General features: G+C 40.1%; 3 pseudogenes across 1 annotated transcript; 2 read left to right on the top strand and 1 right to left on the bottom strand.

Annotated features, from left to right (window-relative positions):
* Window positions 1-2,203: 2,203 nt before the first annotated feature.
* On the top strand, window positions 2,204-5,164 carry LOC148916838 (uncharacterized; annotated as a pseudogene).
* A 965-nt stretch (window positions 5,165-6,129) lies between these two features.
* LOC107881911 (uncharacterized) lies at window positions 6,130-12,836 on the bottom strand (annotated as a pseudogene).
* A 6,852-nt stretch (window positions 12,837-19,688) lies between these two features.
* Window positions 19,689-22,124, top strand: LOC103331041 (histone-lysine N-methyltransferase, H3 lysine-9 specific SUVH5 pseudogene; annotated as a pseudogene). The gene is made up of 2 exons (XR_016127208.1): window positions 19,689-19,787; window positions 20,503-22,124. The product of XR_016127208.1 is annotated as a histone-lysine N-methyltransferase, H3 lysine-9 specific SUVH5 pseudogene (transcript).
* The last annotated feature ends 589 nt before the right edge of the window (window positions 22,125-22,713 follow it).

The raw sequence follows: 22,713 nt of genomic DNA, 5'->3' as shown, positions 1-22,713 counted from the left end.
GGGATTTTTTTAGGGTGGAGGAACCGGCACGCATTTGTTGTGCTTGGTGGCTCTTCCAAAGTGTAGGTGAAGAATGCAGGGAGTTTTCTGCTTCTTCTCAATGCTAGGTTTTTTCTGCCCCTTCTTTCGTCTTGAAGCCTCCTATTTATAGGCTCTTGTAGGATGCTTGACCTAAATAACTTTCCCTATTTAAAACCTTGTTTTGTGGGATTTTGATTTGATTTAAATCAATTCCCATAATCTGGCAATTTAACCAGATTATCTTCAATTGATTGACCTGATTAATATTTGATTTAAATCAAAGTCAATCACAGAAGATTCTTTCCCTTAATTTTGTCTTCATCTTGAACCGTCTGATGCACTCCGTCGGATGTCGCCACGTGTCACCTTTTTGACAACTAATCCGATTTTGATGAGTCACACGCCACATGGGCAAATTATGGGGCCCACAATTTAATCCACCGAACCCTAATTATTTTCTCGTCCAATAGAATTTATTGCACCAAAATTTCTTTGTCTACAAATTGCCCCCACTTCATGATGCATTGTAGACATGCACTTTGTCACATGTAGGAGGTGCAACTTGAAGTGTTACTTTTTCATGTCTTTCCAATAATTTGGATTGCTTCCAACGTGGAGCTTTGAAAGGATTTTTTTTTTTTTTTTTGGGTGTGATATTACTAAACTTAATAATATCCAATATAGAACCCTATTTCAAACGTTGGGTTCTTTTTTTGTTTTTTTTTGTTTTTTTGGGGAGATATTATTAAGTTTAATAATATCCAATTTTGTTAAGATCTTGTGAAACAAGAAACAAAATCCAATATTTTCCTAAACTAGGAATGAGAAACCCTAGCACCACCAGGAGCTTTGATGGTCTTTGGCTTCTTTAAATTGTACTACGTTCATGAACATTGAGATCAACCAAATAGAACAGCAGAAAAACTCCTCTTGTCGGCAAGAAGGTCTACAACTTTGAAGTTTGCATCATCCGAATTCTCGGCAACCAAAGTGGTGAGAGTTGTCCTCTTTTTCTTCTTCAGTGTCTGATTCTCATATATATATATTGCCGGCAATTGAAAAAGAAAACTAACGTTGATATTTTTTCTACAGCCACAAGAACCCTCATGTTGGTCTATCAAGAAACTTGTTGGTGAGCTTGAACCCATTCTTTGTTTCATCATGGTCTTGCGTCAGTTTTTTTGGAAGGGCTTGCAGGTTCGAGTCCACATGAGTTGGGCTCAAGGTGAAGGCAAGAAGGCGTCAGGCCTTGTGCGTGATGTGGGCTCGAGCTTGGAGAGAGCAGGCCAGAGAAAATGCTTGGGCTGCGCGCTGGAGCCGGAGCAAGCAACGATGGGCTTTGCATGAGGCGTGGGCTGCGCTGCGCAGCCTGAGACGCGAGCCGGGCCTAAGCGTGACATGGGCTGCGCGCTGGAGCATGGGCAAGTGACGATGGGCCTTACTGGTTGGAGTGGGCTGCGCAGAGTGTGCAAACCGGCTGCTTTCTTTTGCTTGGGTTGGTCCAAACACGAAATAACCCTTTTTTTTGTTTTTTTTTTTCGCACATCTATTACTCTTTCGATCATTTATTTATTTATTTTATTTTATATGATGATATTTATACATATATATATTTTTACAACAGGTACTTCGAAAGAAAGTGAAGAACGTAGACGTCCTATACCGCTCGGGTTTGATCCATCTCTCCGACTTGGTGATAACCCGCTGAAGCGCTTAGGCTTTACGTAAATGAAGGACGAGTGAAGAACGTAGACGTCCTATACCGCTTGGGTTTGATCTATCTCTCCGTCTTGGTGATAACCCGCTCAAGCGCTTAGGCTTTACGTAACTGGAGGACAAGTGAAGAACGTAGACGTCCTATACCGCTTGGGTTTGATCCATCTTTCCAACTTGGTGATAACCCGCTCAAGCGCTTAGACTGTACATAAGTGGAGGACAAGTGAAGAACATAGACGTCCTATACCGCTCGGGTTTGATCTATCTCTCCGACTTGGTGATAACCCGCTCAAGCACTTAGGCTTTACGTAGGGGAAGGCGAGTGAAAATTATTTCTCGAGACATTCCACCTTTACCCGGCTTTTCAAACTTGTACAAGTAAGCTCTTTTTTTTATATTATTTTTTTTAAGTATGAAATCACCAGCCTAATACTGAATATTGTTTCATGTTGCTCATCTTATACAGATGGCCTTCTTCAAGTGCTTCAAGAAAGGCACCGTTACTATTCTTGAGGATGGAAGTGATGACAGGGACGAAGGTACCACATTGCTTATAGGTGCGCCACTCTTAGCTTCGGAGGTATCAGAGGTGGACAACTCTCTTCATATTCCGTCTTGTTCCCAAGAGGTGTTTTGTCAACTGAGCAGCTTCAAAAAATCCAAGTCTACAGGTAGGGACCTTCACTCCACTATTTTACAATTAAAATCGTCGCATCATACAGAGACTGATTCATTAAGGGCATTCGAACTTCTTAGCGATCGAATCCAAAATGGAGCAGTGAATTGGGGTTCGGTTCTCCCGACGACTGGTGAATCTACATTCACCGAATATTACTGGGAATGGCTTGAAGATGTGCTAAGTAGAAATACCCAGGTTCTTAAGAGCGCCCGTTTATATAATGCGGTGTTTGCCTCATTATTTAGCTATGATCGACATGCGCCAGTCATCCGAGCCTTTTGCGAGTACTGGTGTCCTGCGACAAATACTCTTCATACGTCACAAGGAGAAATGTCCATTTCCCTTTGGGATCTCCATGAAATAGGCGGTCTCCCTATTACAGGTCGCTTTTATGATGAGGTTATTCCATCCGCTAAGAGTCTTAACAGGAAGGACCATAAAGGCGTGTCTTATATCCCACACATTTGTCGCTACTTATTCCTAGCATACCATAAAATTTTACAGGATTCTAAGGGGAAATCTGGAGTGAGAATGACTGCTTGGATAAAGTACTGGTATCGAGGACCTTTCAAATACAAAAAGCCTTCAAGAAAATAATACGAAACAAGTCACAAAAGCCAAAGGAAGATTTTGATCCGTCTGGTATCATCATGGAGGCACTAAAACGCACTGAGAAAGAGGAAGGCATTTTTGAAGACTTGGGTATAACAGATGAAGACATGGAAAGATCATATTTGGCTGCTTTCTTTACTTGCTGGTTATGCAAATTTGTATTTCCCAAAGACGACGTAACTTTGATCAGACCAGGGGTTTTCAAAGTTGCCAGTCGAATGGCGCATGGTGTATCATTTGGCCTAGCAGTTCCAGTATTGGCCAAGCATTTACAAGGGGCTGAACTATATTTCTAGTGCAGATGATCCAGGAAATTGCACAACTATTCTACCTTTCCATTATGTGTATGGATGGTTGGGCGAATACTTCGACACACATTTTACATCATCTTCCGAGAAGTCCATTCCTATCATGGCAAGGTTCTCATGAAGACTTTTGGCGAAATTTTTTGAAGATTCGTCAGCTCGAGCTTTATTCCGGACTTGTGGTAAAGTAAAAATGAGTCGTCTGGCAAGAGTATTTTCAGAATGCAAACAACTGACTGATGAAGATCATATTTCTAAAGAAGACTTTGAGTATCTAATATGCCTTCGTTCGGGATTCGTTTCTCTACGACAGGAAAACTACCGAGTCATCCAACCTTATAGCCCGCACCGGTTCAGTAGACAATTTTGTTATGTACAACATGTGCCAGGAGAACTTAAAGATGACGTCCGGAATGATACTGTGCTATCAGTGTACTCACATTGGAAATCATGCTTGAAGATTGGCAGTGCATCTACAATAACCCTACCCACTAAGGACAATATCCGGGAGTTTGAGGTCACATCCGACTATGTTATTTGGTGGTTGAAGGTGCATCGCTTTGAATCTACGAAATCAAAGACAGTCTTAACTGTAGGCAAGTCGTCATCACTTTCTCAGCCAAGATCTCTTAAGTCTCAAGGCCACGAATTTTCAGTTCATGATAAACTCACCCGTGGTAGAGCGCTCCAAGTTCATCCAGAAGTCGAAGGTAGTTCTACTACTCCTGCGCCTCAAGTTCAACACCTACCTCCGGTTGATGTTCCTTCAACTCAAGTCCTTAATGATAAAGGAGAAACAGAAAGTGTAGCAGATTCCCAGGAAGATTTCATTCCCCTTGGTCAACACATTCGCCGTTTGAAGCGAGGGCATATAAGCAGCAATGAAGACAGTGAAGTCAACTTTAGGCATAAGAAGACAAGTATCGGACCTCTTTATTGCGATTTAGACACGGCATATCCACTTGATGATACATTCTTTTGTGATGTACCCGCTATTTCACAACCAGTTCTAATGAACGAGGTATGTATTTTATTTCACCTTGAGCCTCCCTTTTTTATACATATATATATATATATTAATTAATTAATTAAATATATATTTTAGGGAGAAGTAGTGCATCATGTCCCTACTGTGTTCGAGCTTGTACCATTTAATCATTTTCCTATCGAAGAGGAAAATGATGCTTTGCGCCCGATAAGTGGTTTAGGTGGTAGCCTAAGAGGTATGATTCCAATCTTTATCACACTCTGTATGTAGAAATCTTTGATTATACTTGCTTAACCATTACTCGTCAATGTAGGTTCGCTTGTGCATCAACATTTGTTAAAGCCGGCTACTCATGCATTAACCTCTGAAATGTCATGTGGGGAACCGAAATTAGGTGTTGCAGACAAAACCCTTCGCAAAGTAGTTTCCATTCTGGGCAACCAAATAAAAAGCATAATCTTGAAGGCATCATTAGAAAGGCTTCCTTTATTCAAAGATGAGATTGGCAAGTTGCTGACTACCCTTGACAATGTAGGGGCGGAAGTCTCATCCCTACGAGCTATGATTGATGCACTTATGGTGACCGCAGTTGACTATTGTTCTGCACACTTTGCTTACTCCCAAAAGCTGTCTCCCGAGGTTCAAAGTGATCGTTTAGCTGCTGTCGACTCTTCACTTTTTGTTGCCTTGGCTCTGCAAAAAGCTGAAGAAGTTCATCAATTTTTGATACTTGAGTCTATTAAATCTGCCAACACGCGTATGAAGGAGTTGAAGAGAGAACAAGAGCAATTGGAGTCAAGACTGTGTCAATTAAATGAATCGCTTTTAAAGAGTGATGCATAACTTTCTTATCATCATGGTGAGGTTGCCCGTTTGAGAGAGGATAAGATTGTAGTTGAAGAAGCTCCTGTATTATCCACTGCCGATGTTGAGACTTTAGATGCGTTACGGGTTTCTTTTGAGAGATTGCGTAACGGCTTCAAGGACTTGTCTTGGAAATAGCAAACTTTTGTTGTTGTAAACTTTCTTTGCTTTATTTATATTTCTCTTTGAACTTGCCAAAGTGTTGATGTTTACTAGTTAACTTTCATAATGAAATAAAAGCACTTTCTTATTTCATTATTTATATTTTTTTTTGAATGGTTCGGATTGATGAGGAAACCCTTTGTTTTTATTTTGATGTGACTGAACTTGGAATTATTTATCCAAGCTGCCTACGTACCTTCGGTGAAAACGGATCAAGTCATCACGTAGTTCAAGGGATTTTTGTTTTGTGTCCTAATTTTTGCTTGAACTGCCCTTTTGGGTTTTCAGTTCAACGGACTTTCTTGTGCTCTAACTTTTGCTTGGACCGCCCTTTCAGGTTTTCAGTCCAACGAGCCTTTTTTTGTGTGCTCTAACTTTTGCTTGGACCGCCCTTTCGGGTTTTCAATCCAACGAGCCTTTTTTTCTTCTTTTTTTATGCCGTACGCAGTTTAGGCTCATGCGGGCCAGGGGCTTGGTATCATTTCATGCGTAGTATCGTTTCAAGAACTTTCCGTTGATAGGACCGACTCTTAAACCGTCCTCGGCTATGATCTTGTAAGCTCCACTTGTGTACACTTCTTGAACGACGTAGGGCCCATCCCATTTTGAAGTAAACTTGCTTCCGGTTTTGTGTGTTGTGATGATAGGTCTACGATATTCGAGGACAAGATCTCCTACTTTAAAAGACCTGGGCCGAACCTTCTTGTTAAAAGCATTCAAAAGCGGAGCTTGATAACACTCTAAGCGTTGTTGCGCTTCGCGTCTATTTTTGTCTAGTGCTTCTAACTCTTGGAGACGTAGCTTTGCATTCTCTCATCAGTCAATCCCTCTTGTACGGCCATCCTCAATGATGGAATTTGACTTTCTAGAGGCAAGATTGCTTCCGCGCCATACACGAGTGAGTATGATGTAGCCTGAGTAGGCGTCCGGTATGTCGTCCGATAAGCCCACAATGCTTCATTTATCCTTTCATGCCAATCTTTCTTGGTTCTTCCAACAACTTTCTTCAACATGTTGCAAAGAGTTTTGTTGAACGCGTCCGCAAGACCGTTGGCTGGGGCATTGTACATTGAAGAGCTGCGTTGTTTGAAGCCGAAGTCTTCACACAATTTATCCATCAACTGGTTTAAGAATGGCTTTCCATTATCTGTGATGATGTAGCGCGGCACACCATACCGATGAATGATATTCACTTTGATAAAGTTCACTACGTTTTCTTTCTTCACTTCCTTTAAAGGTACATCTTCTACCTATTTTGAAAAGTAGTCTGTGGCTGCAAGGATGTAAGAATGACCATTAGAAGATTTGGGTGCTATTGGTCCCACCACATCAAGGCCCCACACATCAAATGGCCATGAAGCAATTGTAGGATGTAGCGGCTCCGGCGGCTAATGTATAAAGTTGGCATGGAATTGACATGCTTGGCATTTCTTCACATAATCCATGCAATCCTTGACCATAGTCGGCCAATAGTTGCCCATCCTCTTTATTTGGAAATGTAGCTTTGGCCCTGATTGATGAGCTCCGCAAATACCTGAGTGAGCCTCCTCCATTGCCTTGGATGCATCTTCTTCCCCCAAGCATCTTAGAAATAGGCCTTCGAATGAACGACGGTATAGAATCTTTTTATAATAAATGAATCGATGAGCCCGACGCCGTACCTCTGATCGATGTCTCGAATCATCCGGCAGTTTCCCATGCTCAAGATAATCAATTAAAGGTTGCCTCCAATCGTCAATGTCAATGGACAATACCGAGATAACGTTGGCTCCTTCTTGCGATGCCCCAAGTGTTAATGGAACGACCCAACGTTGGCAAACTGGAAGATTCACCGCTTCATCTTTTGTCAACGCCAACGTAGTGGCAAGATTGGCTAAGGCATCTGCCATTTGGTTGTCCTTTCTTGGCACATGCTCCAGCGTCACGAAGTCAAACCTTTCCAGTAATTGCATGGCCATTTGGTGATGTGGAATTAGATCATCCTTCCTAACTTCGTAGTGGGTCAACAATTGGTTGATCACTAACATGGAGTCACCATATACTTCTAAGCTCGATATCTTCATCTCTACGGCCATTTGTAAGCCCATGATCAAAGCTTGGTATTCTGCAGCGTTGTTCGAGCAAAGTTCACTTAAAGAGAATGAGTAGGGCAATATGTGTCTCTCGGGTGACAGGAAGACTACGCCAGCCGATCCGTCAAAAAACATCCAAGCAGGAGAAATGTCAGCGAAGAAGACTTGTTCGTCGGGCAAGTCATCTGAAATTTCCTCTGGAATTGGATGATTGGCTAGGAAATCTGCAACAGCTTGCCCCTTTACCGCCTTTGCTGGAGTGTAGATGATTTCATATTGATTGAGAAGTAACGCCCACTTGGCCAAACGCCTCGTCAAGACTGGTTTTGACATAACGTACCTCATCGGGTCAGCTCGTGCAATTAGATGAACCGTGAACGCTTGCATGTAGTGCCTTAACTTTTGAATAGCAAAGACAAGTGCAAGACACATCTTTTCTACAGGCGTGTAGTTCAATTCAAGACCAGTAAGAGTTCGGCATAGATAATAGAGTGCTTGCTCCTTATGTGACTCATTCTCTTGTGCCAACAGGGCTCCAATTGACCTTTCTTGAGCCGCAATGTACAATATGAGTGGTTTGCCTAGAATAAGAGCTCCTAACATGGTGAACTCGATAGGTACTTCTTTATGCTTTCAAATGCATTGTGACAAGCTTCATCCCAAACAAATGGAACATCTTTTTTCATAAGGCAACTGAACGGCTGACACCTTCCTGCCAAGTTTGAGATGAATCGACGAATGAACGCGAGACGCCCTTGTAAACTTTTCAACTCACGTAAATTTCTTAGCTCGAGCATACCTCGGATGGCTTTAATCTTAGTCTGGTCTACTTCGATGCCTCTATGTTTAACGATGAAACCAAGAAATTTACCTGACGTGACGCTGAAAGCACACTTCAATGGGTTCATCTTGAGTTGGTACTTCCGCAATCTGTTAAACACCATTCTCAAGTCTTTCAAGTGATCTTCTCTTCTTTTTGACTTGATCACCAGGTCATCAACATAGCACTCGACATTCTTGTGAAGCATGTCACCAAAGATCTTTTGAATTGCACGTTGATAGGTCGCACCTGCATTCTTGAGGCCAAATGGCATCGCCTTGTAACAGTAAATTCCTTTTGGAGTGCGGAAGGCTGTGAGTTCTTCGTCCTCTGGCGACATTCTTATTTGATTGTATCCAGATGACCTATCTATGAAAGATAAGGCTTCATGACCTGTGGTTGCATCAACCATGAGCTCAATTATGGGCAATGGAAAGTCATCCTTCGGGCAAGCCTCGTTTAAGTCTCGAAAGTCAACACAAATACGAATTTATCCAGTGATTTTCTTCTTCACCAGAACGATGTTCGTTATCCCCGTCGGGTATTTCACCTCCTTAATAAATCCGGCGGCGATCAACTTGTCAACTTCGGCTTCGATTTGACTTAGGAGCTCCAGGGAAGCGATGTTGAGTTTGTTTGATTGGGCGTGTTCCAGGTTTGACTTGCAAGGTGATGGACAGCAACTTTCGGATCAAGGCCTGACATCTCCTTGTATGTCCAAGCAAAGACATCTTTATACTCAAGTAGCAGTTGATGATTGGACTCCTCTTCACTAGGATTCAAAAGTGCACTAACGAAGATAGGTCTTGGGTCTTCATTTGTGCCAAGATTGAGTTCTTTTAGTTCATCAACAGTCGCTTGGCCTCCATCTTCTAAAGCGGCAGAAGCATCATGAACCTCCTCCTCGAAAGGTTCATCTTCGTCGAGCTCTTTGATCGTAACGTGATGAACAGCTAGAACCTCCGCTTCTTCATCATCACTTTTGTTTTGCTGACTCAAAGTTTCCCAAGTTTGTATGATTGTTTGTCGTTTCACTTTGAGTTGGTCACCTGAAGTTATGTCTAATGTAGAGTGACGTTTCATACGTGACGGGATTAAGCTCCGAATTTCATTGTCTTCCGTTGAATCGACATGAACTCTAGTTTTCAATTCTTGCTGATTTTTCTCTTCAGATGACTTGCTTGGAACTCCAAGTCTTTCTAGCGCTGATCTGCGTGGGGCTGATTGAATTCCTATTTGGCTATCATGCCCAGTTATCCTTTTGAAAATAGAAGGTTGTGATGTTGATTCTTTGATGTGGCTGAAAACTAAAGTCCGCTGGGTAAGCTTGGCTAAACGGTCGAACACTGAGGCTCTATTAACAGCCTTCGGTTCCTTTTCCTCCTCAACCGCTCGACACTAATATGTTGAGCTTCGCTTTCTTTTCTTTTCTTCTAGCAGAGATCTTGACAGGTGCAACAGGAGTAAAACCTAGGCCTGCTCTAGCTGAGTCAATTGTGTAACCTTGCTCCTTCAACTTCTTTTGGGTTTCGCTAAGGCCATGCTTCCTTTCTCCTGTGACATCTGGATTAAGCTCTCCCATCGAAGAAGATAAGCCGAAGTCATAACCTGCCTTTGACATGAGCTTATAAGTATTAGGGTCAAAACCTTCTTTTGTTCTTGTGACCGGAAGAGATTCGTGTCTTGTTGCCTCTTGTGATGGTCTGACGAACCCTGGTACCGAAGATTTCGAAACGTCTGAATTATTCAACTTGGGTAAAGGTATGGTTGTCGACTCCTTCAAGAACTTCATGTCGCTTTCTCCCCATTTCCTTGGCTTTACTTCTTCTCCAAATGGGGATTGTCCTTTCTTCCGTCGGGATGATGAGACATAGCGGAGAACGGGAGTAGACACCTTTAGTGAATCTGTCGGTGATGATCCCATTTTTCCGGACAAGGTGCTTTTTGACTTCTTCGAAACATTCTCTGCAGCGGGAGGGCACTTTGAATGCTCTTCTCTTCTTGGCATGGCTTTTCCTGTCGAGTGAACCTCCACGGGAATAACTTCAGATACCACGCGTTCATCCATGTAAAATTTGGCGTCCGCGAAGTAAGACTCGGCTTCAGTAAATGGTTTGAAGTCACCCAAGATTTTCTTTACTCCTCCTCTGTAAAATTTGAAACATTGATGTAAGGTTGAAGGCACTATCCCATTTTCATGCACCCATGGCCTTCCTAATAGGAGATTATAGGAGGTCTTAGCATCAATCACATGAAATAGGGTGTTTGACTTTAAATCGCCTATCACGAGCTCAATTCTGATCATGCATATAGCTCTTTGTCCTCCTTGATTGAACCCTTGAATCATGAGACGACTACGAGACAATTCGTCCATGGTGATGCCTAACTTCATCATCGTGGATTTAGGCATGATGTTCACTATTGAAACTCCGTCCACAAGCATGCGACTAAGTTTTTGTTCTCGCACATACCCTGACACGAAAAGCGGACGATTATGTGGTTTAGATCCTAACAAGAGGTCTTCATCGGTGAATGTGATGGAAGCGCACGTTGCGCAGCAAATAGCATGGTCTTGAGACTCAGGCTCTAATTCTCCGGTCTTCCTTATCTGATTTGGTTGGATATCGAGATCCATTAATGCCTTTACCAATGCTACATGTATGGCTTTAGGGAGTTTCACCGCTTCTTCAATATTTGAATGCGCTGGTGGATTTTCTGCCTGTGTTGAGACCTTTCGCTCTTCATGAGCTTCATATCTTCCTTCCGAGGCATCTTCGTCATCTACCTGATAGTAAGTTGTCATATGGACTGTCTCCGTTGGCCCTCTTACAAAGAACACTTTGGCAAAGTATTCTCCTAGCATAACTGAAGTTCGTGGCCCTTGGATTAATGGTCCATTTTTTTGTTCGAAGTTTCTCCTCACCATCCGTCTGGTTTTGTTCTTAGAATGTTGGTGCGAGCCTCTCTTTCGCCACTCCTTCTTTGATTCAGCATTTTGTCGTTGAGAAATGCGCTTCGTACGAGACTTCCGTCGAGTAACGAGCGTCCATCCTTCATTGTCATCAAAAGACGAGTCACCAACAAAGCCATCACCACATTGATTGTTTGGTTCGCCCACCACTTCTTTTGTACATAAACCAGTCTTCTGGTGTATGCCCCTTGTAGATGGAAACTCCGATCTTTTTGACAATACGGGCAACGACACCGAATCAAAGGATCCGAACACAATTGTGGCAACGTTCGCCTCCGCAATTTCGTCAACATCCAACTCGATCCTTCCTTGCCTAGCTAAGTTCATAATTAGCTCTTTCAACACGAACCACTTTTCTACTGGATGGCTGACAATTCTGTGGTATTTGCAAAATTTAAGGTCGTTGACCCGGTTCATCTCCTTAGGCCGCTTACATTCCGGCAATTCGATCACCTTCTTTTCCAGCAAATCCTCAAGCATACCTACGACATCGGAGTCGGAAAAGGGTACGTTTTCTCCTCCAATTCCTTCAAGGTGCGCCGACGTCCTATCTACCTCTCGGGATGACTCCATCCTTTTGACTTCCCTCTTCTTATCTCGGGTGGAGATTTTGACCGGGACAGTGTTGATTGTCATTACTTCCTTGGTAGGCTTCTTGACCGGCTTTTCTGTCTTTTGTCCAAAGACTTTCTCCATTTTATGCTCGATGACGGCTCATGCTTTCCTCCGTGGCTGGCGATGCTTAACTCCATATCATGGGCACGAGTGGCTAGCTCCTCAAACGTGCGGGGTTTAATCCCTTGTAGAATGTAGAGTAACCCCCAATGCATCCCTTGAATGCACATCTCGACTGCTGATATCTCCAAAAGCCTATCTTTGCAATCCAAGCTTAATGAACGCCATCGATTGATATAATCAACGACAGGTTCATCTTTCCATTGCTTGGTATTCGTGAGTTCCATCATACTCACGGTGCGACAAGTGCTATAGAATCTGTTCAAGAATTCTCGCTCCATTTGGTCTCAACTGTCAAGGGACTCGGACTCCAAGTCTACATACCGATCAAATGCATTTCCCTTCAGGGACCGAACAAATTGTTTCACCAGGTGGTCGCCCTCCGTTCCAAAGATTGTTGCATGTTTCGACGAAGTGTGCAATGTGTTGTTTTGGATTGCCCTTTCCATCGAATTGTTGGAACTTGGGAGATTGATATTCCGTCGGCATCCGCAAGTTGTCTATCCTCCTCTTGTATGGCTTAGAATACATGAGCGTGTCTCGGGAATGTGCTCCGTATTGAACTCTGATGGTGTTCGCGATCATGTCCTGAAGTTGTTGGACCGACAACGAACCCACCGAGGCGGCGTCAATTTTTCCGTGCGACTTCTCACCCGACTCTGTTTCATGACCCAATCCTTTCTCGCTGGATTCAGCCTCACGATGTGGTCCTTTCTTGTTTGCGTCTTGACCAGGCTCCTTATCCTGATGTGCTTCCCACTTGTTGATGAGAGAAGCAATCTGCGCATCCTTCTCTTCGACCATCTTCGTCGGTTTCGTGATCGCTTCGCTCATATGAGCCAACTATTCTTCAATAGACATTGCTCTCGTCACCATAACCTGTATGGCCATAGAATAAGACTCACCTATGGACGCTGAGGCAATCTTCTTCTGGTCGTCGGCGGGGATCCATGGTATGAGCTGCTCAGTCGGTCTGGCGAGAGGGAGCGTTCTCTTGAATTCTTCAAGCCTGAAAAACTCATTTCTTCATTCCGAGAGTTTCTCTCATCCGCTGGGAGGTATTCTTCTTTGCCCCCAAGGAGGCCAGATTGATAACCGGTTCATGCCTTCGGTTCACGTCTTTCGCCTTGGCTTGAGTCGATATGGAAGTGACTCGTGGAGTTGCGGATATCGCCTTGGCCTTGCTCCAGGTGATGACCCTAGCGAATCTCTGCTTGAGAAGGAGGCTCTCACGCTTTTCCCTTTCGCCACAGGAACTGTTTGAATCTTCTTAAAGGCCATCGTGTTTGGCGTGTTGGTTGATTTTGGAACTGAAAAAAGAGATGAGAGGTAGAGATGGTCCCATTGGGCGTGCCAAATTTGTAAACACGAATTTCCTGTGACAAATGAGACAAGAACACGTGTACAAAATAATATTTGTATTTATGAAATTTAGGGTTACAATCTCTGTATTGAATCCTCTGATTCGATCCCCAAAATGTATAAAGAAAATCTGTGTTTGATGCAAGGGTCGTAGAGACTTGATCTTGATCAAATGGGTAGCACAAGGCTTGTTTGGTGTTTGGGATTTTTTAGGGTGGAGGAACCGGCACATATTTGTTGTGCTTGGTGGCTCTTCCAAAGTGTAGGTGAACAATGCAGGGAGTTTTCTGCTTCTTCTCAATGCTAGGTTTTTTTCTGGCCCTTCTTTCGTCTTGAAGCCTCCTATTTATAGGCTCTTGTAGGATGCTTGACCTAAATAACTTTCCCTATTTAAAACCTTGTTTTTGGGATTTTGATTTGATTTAAATCAATTCCCATAATCTGGCAATTTAACCAGATTATCTTCAATTGATTGACCTAATTAATATTTGATTTAAATCAAAGTCAATCGCAGAAGATTCTTTCCTTTAATTTTGTCTTCATCTTGAACCGTCTGATGCACTCCGTCGGATGTCGCCACATGTCACCTTTTTGACAACTAATCCGATTTTAATGAGTCACACGCCACATGGGCGAATTATGGGGCCCACAATTTAATCCACCGAACCCTAATTATTTTCTCGTCCAATAGAATTTATTGCACCAAAATTTCTTTGTCTACAAGTGCATTTATACGCATTTAAGCCAATCCTAACCATTAGATTGATATAATCAATTCTAATAAGTCCACATAGCAAATTGTACTAACATAAAACTCATAATTTGCATTGTATCCAATACTTTTGAAATATAAATAAATAAATAATATCTCATCAAACATAAACACCTTCCCAACCCAACCCACTTACCCCACTTCGCATTTAAGCGTTGCAAGGCGCACTGAAACTTCGAACGAAGAAATTTTCAGCCTGCAACTCGTCTGCGAGGAAGACGGCATCGCGAGGAAGACGACTCCCTTTTTTTTTTATAGGTTTATTGTAATGAAACGACGTCGTTTTGATTGTAGTGTTAAAAACAAATCTTAAAGTGAAAACGACGTCGTTTCACTGGTGTTGAAAAAAAACACGCTGTTTCAGTTTTTTATTTATTTAAAACACTGTTTCAGTTTTTTTAAGTTACCTTTATTGTAATAAACTTATTGCAAGAATTAATAATTTTTTTTTCTACTTACCTTTTTTTTTCTACTTACCTTTTTTTTTTCTCTTCTTCCTTTCTCTAAATTAATATATTAACACATGGACTATATATATATATATATATATATATATATTGTATAGTACATGTAGAACCCTAATTTCTACCCTTAGCAGATAACTCCATCAATTTCAAGAATTCTCTTCATCTTTCAACTGCAAGTCATTTGTTTTTGTATGTACATGCATCATACTTGTATAATTTGACTGTAATAAACTGTAATTTGAAGTTCCGTACAATTTTTTTCAATTTTTTTTATTTATAAATATACTAGTTATCTTATTCGTTTATGTGATATAATAGAAATATGACGTACATGCATCATACTTATATCTTAGAAATATTAATGGTATTGTTTTATAGCTATGATATTAGTGTTGAGGAGTGGGATGAGTGAATTATGTTTTTGTTTTGATGTTGAATAAATATTTTATGTTTTGGAATTGATTATTATGCTTTGAATGACAATTAGTACTTATATTTGATTATATTTTAATGACTGTTATGGTTGAATAAGAATTAGTTGTACAATTTAATCGTATTGTATTAATCATAAATTTTTCTTAATAAAATAAATTAATGTTCAAAAGGCTTACGCTTCAACGCTTCAAGGCTTACGCATCGCATAGCACTACTAAAAACGCTTCACCTATACGCCTCGCCTTTGAAAACATTGATTCTATCTCTCTCTCTCTTTGAATTTTGGATGACGGACTCTCAAGAAGGCCTATGAATTGAAGTCCACCATCGTTAGGAATCTCTCCTAACTCCAAAACCACCCTCTAGTGATAATCCAATTTCGATTTCTATGGGATAAAGCTTATCATTTCTGCAATAGGGAATAATTTTATCAAATGCTAATCACTAATAATTTGCCACAAGTACTGTAATTGGTTATCAACTGTAGGTACATAAGGGGGAAGGTCTGTGTGAGAGAAGAAAAGGGTGTGAAGGGCGGGGACCATGGCTAGTAGTGGAGAGAGTGGCTGGCAGTGAGGCTGCTGGGTCGGGAAGGAGGTAGTTATTGCTGGAACTTTTTTTTTTTTAATTTTTTTATTTATTTCATAAGTATTGGCTAAGAAGGTGCAAATGGTTAGTGAGATTTAGGTTGATACAATTATGGTGTCGTGGACTTACTAGAATCCATTAGATCAATTTAATGGTTAGTATTTGTTTAAAAAGGTGTGTGATAGTGTATTAGAGTGTACCAGGGGTATTTTTGGTAGTTAAAAATGGTGTACTTAGTTAATTTTATGGTTCGTTTAACAGCACTCAATTTTTTTATGATGGTCAAGAATATAATATAAATACTAAAAAAAACTAAACATCTATATATAAAGGCAGAAGGGCTTAATAAGAATAAAGTAAAGCCTAGCTTTGTGTGGTTAAGTGCCACCTTCTGTAAAGGTGAGGTCATGGGTTCATGTCCTATAAGTTGCATATCATTATTTTTTAATTAAATTAAATGAAAATGGTGTCACATTTGTGTGGTGGGGGATGGTCGGAGATGGTGATTAGTGGGTGGCATGGCTAATGCGGCAAAGGACAACGGAAGTCCGGGTCGGGGTTTATAGGGTTGCAAAAAAAAAAAGGGGAAAATGGAAAGAAAATAGGCCATTTACCATATGTTTATTATTAAAGTTTTTTTTTTTAATCACTATATACTAATTTTTCATTTTAGGGGATTTAATTGTACAAAAGATACAATTACCCAAAAAAATAATTATTAATAACCTTTAAGTTAAATTACCAATTAAATCCTATTTTCCCGACCAATTTAACTTAAAAAGACTGTATACAAGATCTCCTCTTGTCTAAGTTAAATTTATCAGGAAAATAGGATTTAATTGGTATATCTTAGTAGCACATAAAATTAAAAAAATAATTAATGCAATTCATATTAAATTGAATGCCTACACACAGATAAGCAAACATAATGTCTAACGCAAGTAAGTTTGCAATAGAAAAACTCGAAACTGGTCAAGAGTCGTGGTTTACTAAATCTTATCTCTTAAAATATAATGATCAGATCATGGCCTAAGGAAGGGGCACTCCAAACCAAAAGAACTAGTAAATCATGAATTAGAAAATATAGAGCACCTAAAGATAAAAATACCATGTGTAGCCAAGTAAAGACTGGTTTAGTAAAATTGAAAGGCGCCTTTTTACAAAATGTATTTTTAATGAGTGGTGATTAGTGGTGATTTCCCCACTCTAATTTTATTCACTTACACTCTATTTTATAATTAAAAAGAGAGTGTAAATGGATAAAATTAGAGTGAGAAAATCATTATCCTTTTTAATTTGTCCAATGTATCAACAAGTCGGTCACAATCTCTACATTCTAGTTCTATAACAAGGTGAGAGGTGTGACTGTTGTGACTCTTAGAAGAGCCACTTCATAGTGTCGAGATGGACACTGGCAGTTTGGTTTCAAAGACATGTGACTGAAAATGCATGGAAGCTAAATTTTCATTCATTTACATCTTATGTACAACACAATTTTAAACAAAAATATTTAATTCACTGACATATCTAATGGATGACTGAGAGTATAAATCATTAACTAGTCTTTCTCTTACCATTTGGGTAATCCAATAGCTTTTATTGTAATATATAGTATTTAGAGCGAGTTCAATTTTCCTCCCAAATCCTAGCCCCCTCTCTCCCCAAAAAAACCCTTTTAGAGCCGTTTTCACTTTGAGGGAGGAGGATAAAGCCACTGTTCTTCCTCCCCTCTCCCCTCTTATCTTCCTCCCACTCTTCTCCCATCGTTTTCAGAGACAAAAGGTTTTCCCTATCTGTCTTTGTTTTGTTATGATTTTCCTCCAACCATCACAGGCGGCTGCATCTCGTAGTTGGATCTCTACTTGCATTTCAGCGTCGGATCTCCGCCATCCTTTTTGCAATTTCTTTATGTTCGGAATAAGTCACAAAGATTCTTTAGGTTCTCTGTGTAGTTTTCACTTCTCCTTTTGGGAGAGGTTTTCATCTCTCATTTGTGAGAGCTTTTCATCTTTTCTTTGTGAGAGTTTTATTATGTTGTTATAGCTTGAATTTTTCAAGCTTTATCTTTGTTTTTTTTTTTAAATTATGAGATTGCAATCTTAGTTGGGATGCCTATGCCAGAGTTTCTTCGATCCTACGTAATCGTTAGTGGAGGCACACCAAATTGTCTTAATTTTGATGTTAGACTGCTCCGTTATTGTAATGGTCATTTATGACTAGTGACTTTTTTGGCTAAATTATGAATGCAATCATAGAAATTCTAAAACAAAAAAAACAAAAAAATAGCGAGTTCAATTTTCCTATGCCAAATTTCCTTGCGCCCTCCTATTTATTTCTTAATATTTTTCCACATGTCTTCTTGACAGAGATATAACGACGGTTAAATCCAATTGAACAATGACACAGACACTGAAAAGAAAACTTTTATTTTTTTATTTCTTTATGCACTCTTCCGTTAGCAACCCCAAACTAGTAAATTCCGTCCACTCGCCCATCGGCGACAACCCCTCCCTTCCCGCGGCCGGCAAAGCCTCTTTGTTTCTACCTTTGTCCCCCTTGTCTCTCCCATGATTTCTCTGATTTCTTCTCGATCTCCCTCTGTCGTTCGAAGAAGAAATCAGAAGAGCATGTTTTAATCTTGTTTGCGGATCCATAAAAACAATATGCACAGCTTAAACTTTGTTTGATTTTGATCAGATTGGAGGATGTTAATTTTCGATATGAAGAAGAATGAGGGCAATCTAGGTTCGTATTTGGGATTTCACTCTCCAATTGGCCCAAGCGACTTCTATAACCATTTTGAAATAGATCTTGATCTAGCATCAAGGGGGAGAACGAGAGAGATAAAAAGGGAAGGGAAACAAAGAGAAGAGGCTTGCCGACGATAAGGAGGAGAGGGGTTGCTTTGCGCCGGCGGGGTGGGGTTGTTGACACAATTGGGTGGGCTTGAGTTCTAAGAGCAACTCCACCCATTTACCCTTAGCCATGGCAAGGGGGAAGCTAGGGGAGCCACTATTCACGTGAATAGTAGTTGCCTTTGCAAATAGTATTTTCCGTTTCCATCCGTTGCCATGGCAAAGGGCAATTACAATTCATTTTTTAATTTTTTCACAACTTTTTTTACATCAATAATTAATTTGGATAATATTTTCGGGTTCCTACGTGTCAATACTATTCATATATCATAATCGGATAAAATTTTCAATTTCAAATTTCAGATAAATTAAAAAAAAAATTGCTGGTATTTATAGAAAAAAATTCATTAATTTTTGGGTTTTTTATAAAAAATATCCGAATTTTTTCTAGTATTTTATTGCAAAAAAATGGGCTGCCGTTGGATTGGAGGAAAAAATTAGATCGGAGAGCCCAAACGTGGCAAAAAAATAAATAAATCTGTGGTGAGTGGGTAGATCAGAGTGATGACATCAGCATCCTCGTTTTGGACCTTGGGCTGAATCGCCTTGGGCGGACCGAGTTAGTGGGACCCACTCCCAGTGCAGGCTCACCGTGAAACAGACTTTTGTTTTCCCCTCCACCTTAGGCTCACTCATTGCTGGAACTGCTCTAATGGCAGGAATTCTAATACATTTAATTATTGTAATTAAAGAAAGGACTAAAAGAGAATTAACATAATTAAACTCCTGTTAAGTTGTGTGCCACATGTCACAAAGTTAAGGAGGAAACAAGGGGCGCAAGGAATCTGATAACAGGAAAATTGTATATACAACACAATTTTAAAACAAAAATATTTAATTCACTAACATATATAATGGATGACCATTAACTAGTCTTTCCCTCACTATTTGGCTAACCCAAATGCTTTTATTTAGAGCATCTCAAAGTGAGATGTCAAATATAAAATATTAAATTTGGATGATTTATGGAGCAATTCGACACATAGTAAACAGGACCTATATGATGCCTAATTCCTGTAGAATTTGACTAGATCAGGAATGTCCACGTGGCAATTTGCTGGTAAACTTTTCCTAGTGGTAAATTCAGGAAAGTCGTGAGTTCCAAGGAATCCTTCTAAACTTGGGAATTAAGAAACCCTACGCTCTTCGAAGGCCCATATATAAACCGAGGCAAACAGAAGCGGAACAGAAGAAACAGAGGAGCGCAAAACCAGAAGAAGATACAGTTACCAAGACTTACAAAACATAAACAAGGAGAGAGAGCGAGAGACTGCACCACGATTTCTAGATTCTACTTTACCAGGTATTTTTATTCTTTCCAAGTTATATTTGTTCCGCTATTTCTTCTTCATATGTTTTTTTTAGATGTGAAATATAGTATTTATTTTGCTGTCAACGTATGTGATGCTCTTGCATTATAAATTTGCATAGTTTTTCCTTTGTTTCGTATCATAAATCACTTATTTAAACTTGGGTTTCAAACCAAAAGTGGTTTGTTTCTTCTGGATTCTCGTATATGACTCTGCTTGTGACCGGTAATTTGGGGGTTTAAAATATATCATTGTGACTGGTAAATATTATAATATTGATGAAGGTTTTAAACAAATCCATAAGTTTAGGTCTTCACTTGACTTGAGAATCGTCTCTCTGATCTGAACTATCTATTTGTATCGGACTCAGGTCAAGGGTTATCTTTACAAACTGTTAGGGAAATAAAAGAGTAATTGGTCATCTATGTATCTTGATATTTTTGTGGTTCAAAATCGATGTAAATTGAGCACTCATAACGAATAATTAATGAGCGGTTCCCTCTCAATTAAGAAAGAGGAACAAATGTGGTAATTTGTTTCCTTGTGGACCTTGGTTTCCGATTGTTAATTTCCAGAGAGCACTTTAATTACTTTGCTTGGAAGTAAAATTTTCAATTACGTGTTCTACCAGTTATGGTGTATATGCAATGCTTTTTAGATTAGCGTAGTTGATGTTGGGTCCGTTTCTACTTTATACTTTCTATGTAGGGCGTTCCCGCAATACTTTTGAATCTTAGCTCTTTATGGACAAAACACTTGAGATACGAAAAGTTGGCCTTCTTCCCAACAAAAAGAGGACGAGAGTTGATGACAGAGATGGAATCATTCATAATGTCAAGGAGGCTTTGGATGAATATCGAGAGACATTAACTAAGCTCCGTCAAAAACATGGTAGTGAAGCCAACAAACTAGATTGTTGGAGGCCTGATATTGAAGCAGTAATGCATCTGAGAAAGAAAGGAAAATTGGTTAACATGAGGAAGCAATTAGGACCGATTCTAGGAGTTGAGGTTGGTGACGAGTTTCGTAACAGGGCTGAACTAATTGTTGCTGGCCTCCATCATAACTTTCGGCGTGGTATTGAGTATATGAAGGAGGATGGGAAAATTTTGGCAACAAGCATTGTTAATTCTGGCCGTTACGCTAACCATGTAGGATCTTCTGATATCTTGTTTTATTCAGGTGAAGGTGGAAATCCTAGGGTTGAATGTAAAAAGCCGAAGGATCAAACACTTGAACGTGGAAACCTTGCACTAAAGAATAGCATGGAAGTACGAACTCATGTAAGGGTAATTCGCGCCGTTAAACATTTTGAGGTGGTTACATGTGCTAATAAACGTTCTTTCACAACTTATGTTTACGATGGTCTCTACAAAGTCGAGCATTTTTGGCAAGAAAGAGGGGAATTCGGCAAACTCGTGTTTAAATATTTGTTGAAAAGGATACCGAGGCAACCAATAATCACATGGGAAAAAGTTTCAAAACAGTCAAAAAAGCCTATGGTGTCAAAGGATATTATTTGTAAAAATGATATCTCTGAAGGGAAAGAGATGATGCCTATTCGTGTGGTCAATGCAATAGATAGCGAGAGTCATCCAACTTTCAATTACACGCGCTACGTGATTTATCCAAATTTCTTCAAGGCAACAAAACAAAGGGGTTGTGATTGCCTTCATGGATGCTTAGAATGCAAGTCATGTCCTTGTGTAATGAACACTGGAGGGGTTTGTTCATCCAACAACACAATAATAGATAGGAAATCCCTTATTTACGATTGCGGTACTACATGTAAGTCCTCTTCTAGCGAAAATAGAATTTGTCAACACGGGATTCAATTTAAACTTGAAGTCTTTAGGACTAAATCAAAAGGATGGGGTGTCAGATCACGATCATATATTCCATGTGGAAGTTTCATATGTGAGTATGTAGGAGAAATTCTTCAAGAGAAAGAAGTTAAACGAAGAAGGGGGAGTGATGAGTATTTCTTTTGGACAAACGGTAAATTTGTTGACCATGCTTTTCGAGATGCTTCTCAACATGTCACTTTTCCTATGTTACCAAATTTCTTCGGAGACGGTTTTGTCATTGATGCCACACAACATGGGAACGTAGGAAGATTTGTCAATCATAGTTCTTCTCCTAATTTGTTTGCCCAAAGTATCCTTTATGATCATGATGATGTGAGAATCCCACACATGATGTTATTCGCTAAGAAGAGCATTCCACCTAACCAAGAGCTAACTTATGATTATAGTTCTAGAGTAGGTAAGATTGTACCATAAGATGGCAATTTCAAGATGAAAGTTTGTTATCATGGTGGGATGTTGTAACATTCTGACCCAATTTTTATTTATTCATTTATTATTAAATTTATTTAATTATGAAATTACAATTTTGCCCTCGGAGAATGATCATTTTGGACACTTTATAATTCGGTAGGATTTTGGAAATATCAATTATACTGTTGCGTAGCGCGCGTCAATATGAGTTTGTAGACACGTAGTGGGCTCAAATTAGAGTTGTAACGAAGAAGTTACGATCAATGGAAGTATAGTGGCACAACCGTAAATATTTCAAAGTTAAATTTTTAAAACTCAAATCTCTTTCTCTCTCCCCCCCTCGATAACTCCTTCTCTCTCCTTCTCTACAGCTGGCCATGTTTTGGCCGGCAACCACCACATTTGGGTACCCTTATTGACAAGGCCGGTACCAAAATGACAACCTCATTTCCCTCTCTTCGTCCCGCTCCATCCTCGACAACCAAGCGGCCGGATAACGCAGAAAAACTACCGATTTTTACCCAAAACTTCCATCGTCGTTTTCGACAATTCCGACCACCATTTTTGTCGATCCAGGTATGTTTTCTCATCCTTTCAATGTGATCTAGCTGATGGTTGGGTTGGTTAGGATTGCTTTTGA

This window comes from Prunus mume, linkage group LG5 (assembly GCF_029339155.1).
Source record: "Prunus mume cultivar Tortuosa linkage group LG5, ASM2933915v1, whole genome shotgun sequence".
NCBI lineage: Eukaryota > Viridiplantae > Streptophyta > Magnoliopsida > Rosales > Rosaceae > Prunus > Prunus mume.
Note: the sequence above shows the minus strand (reverse complement) of the source record. Positions and strands in the feature narration are given on the sequence as shown.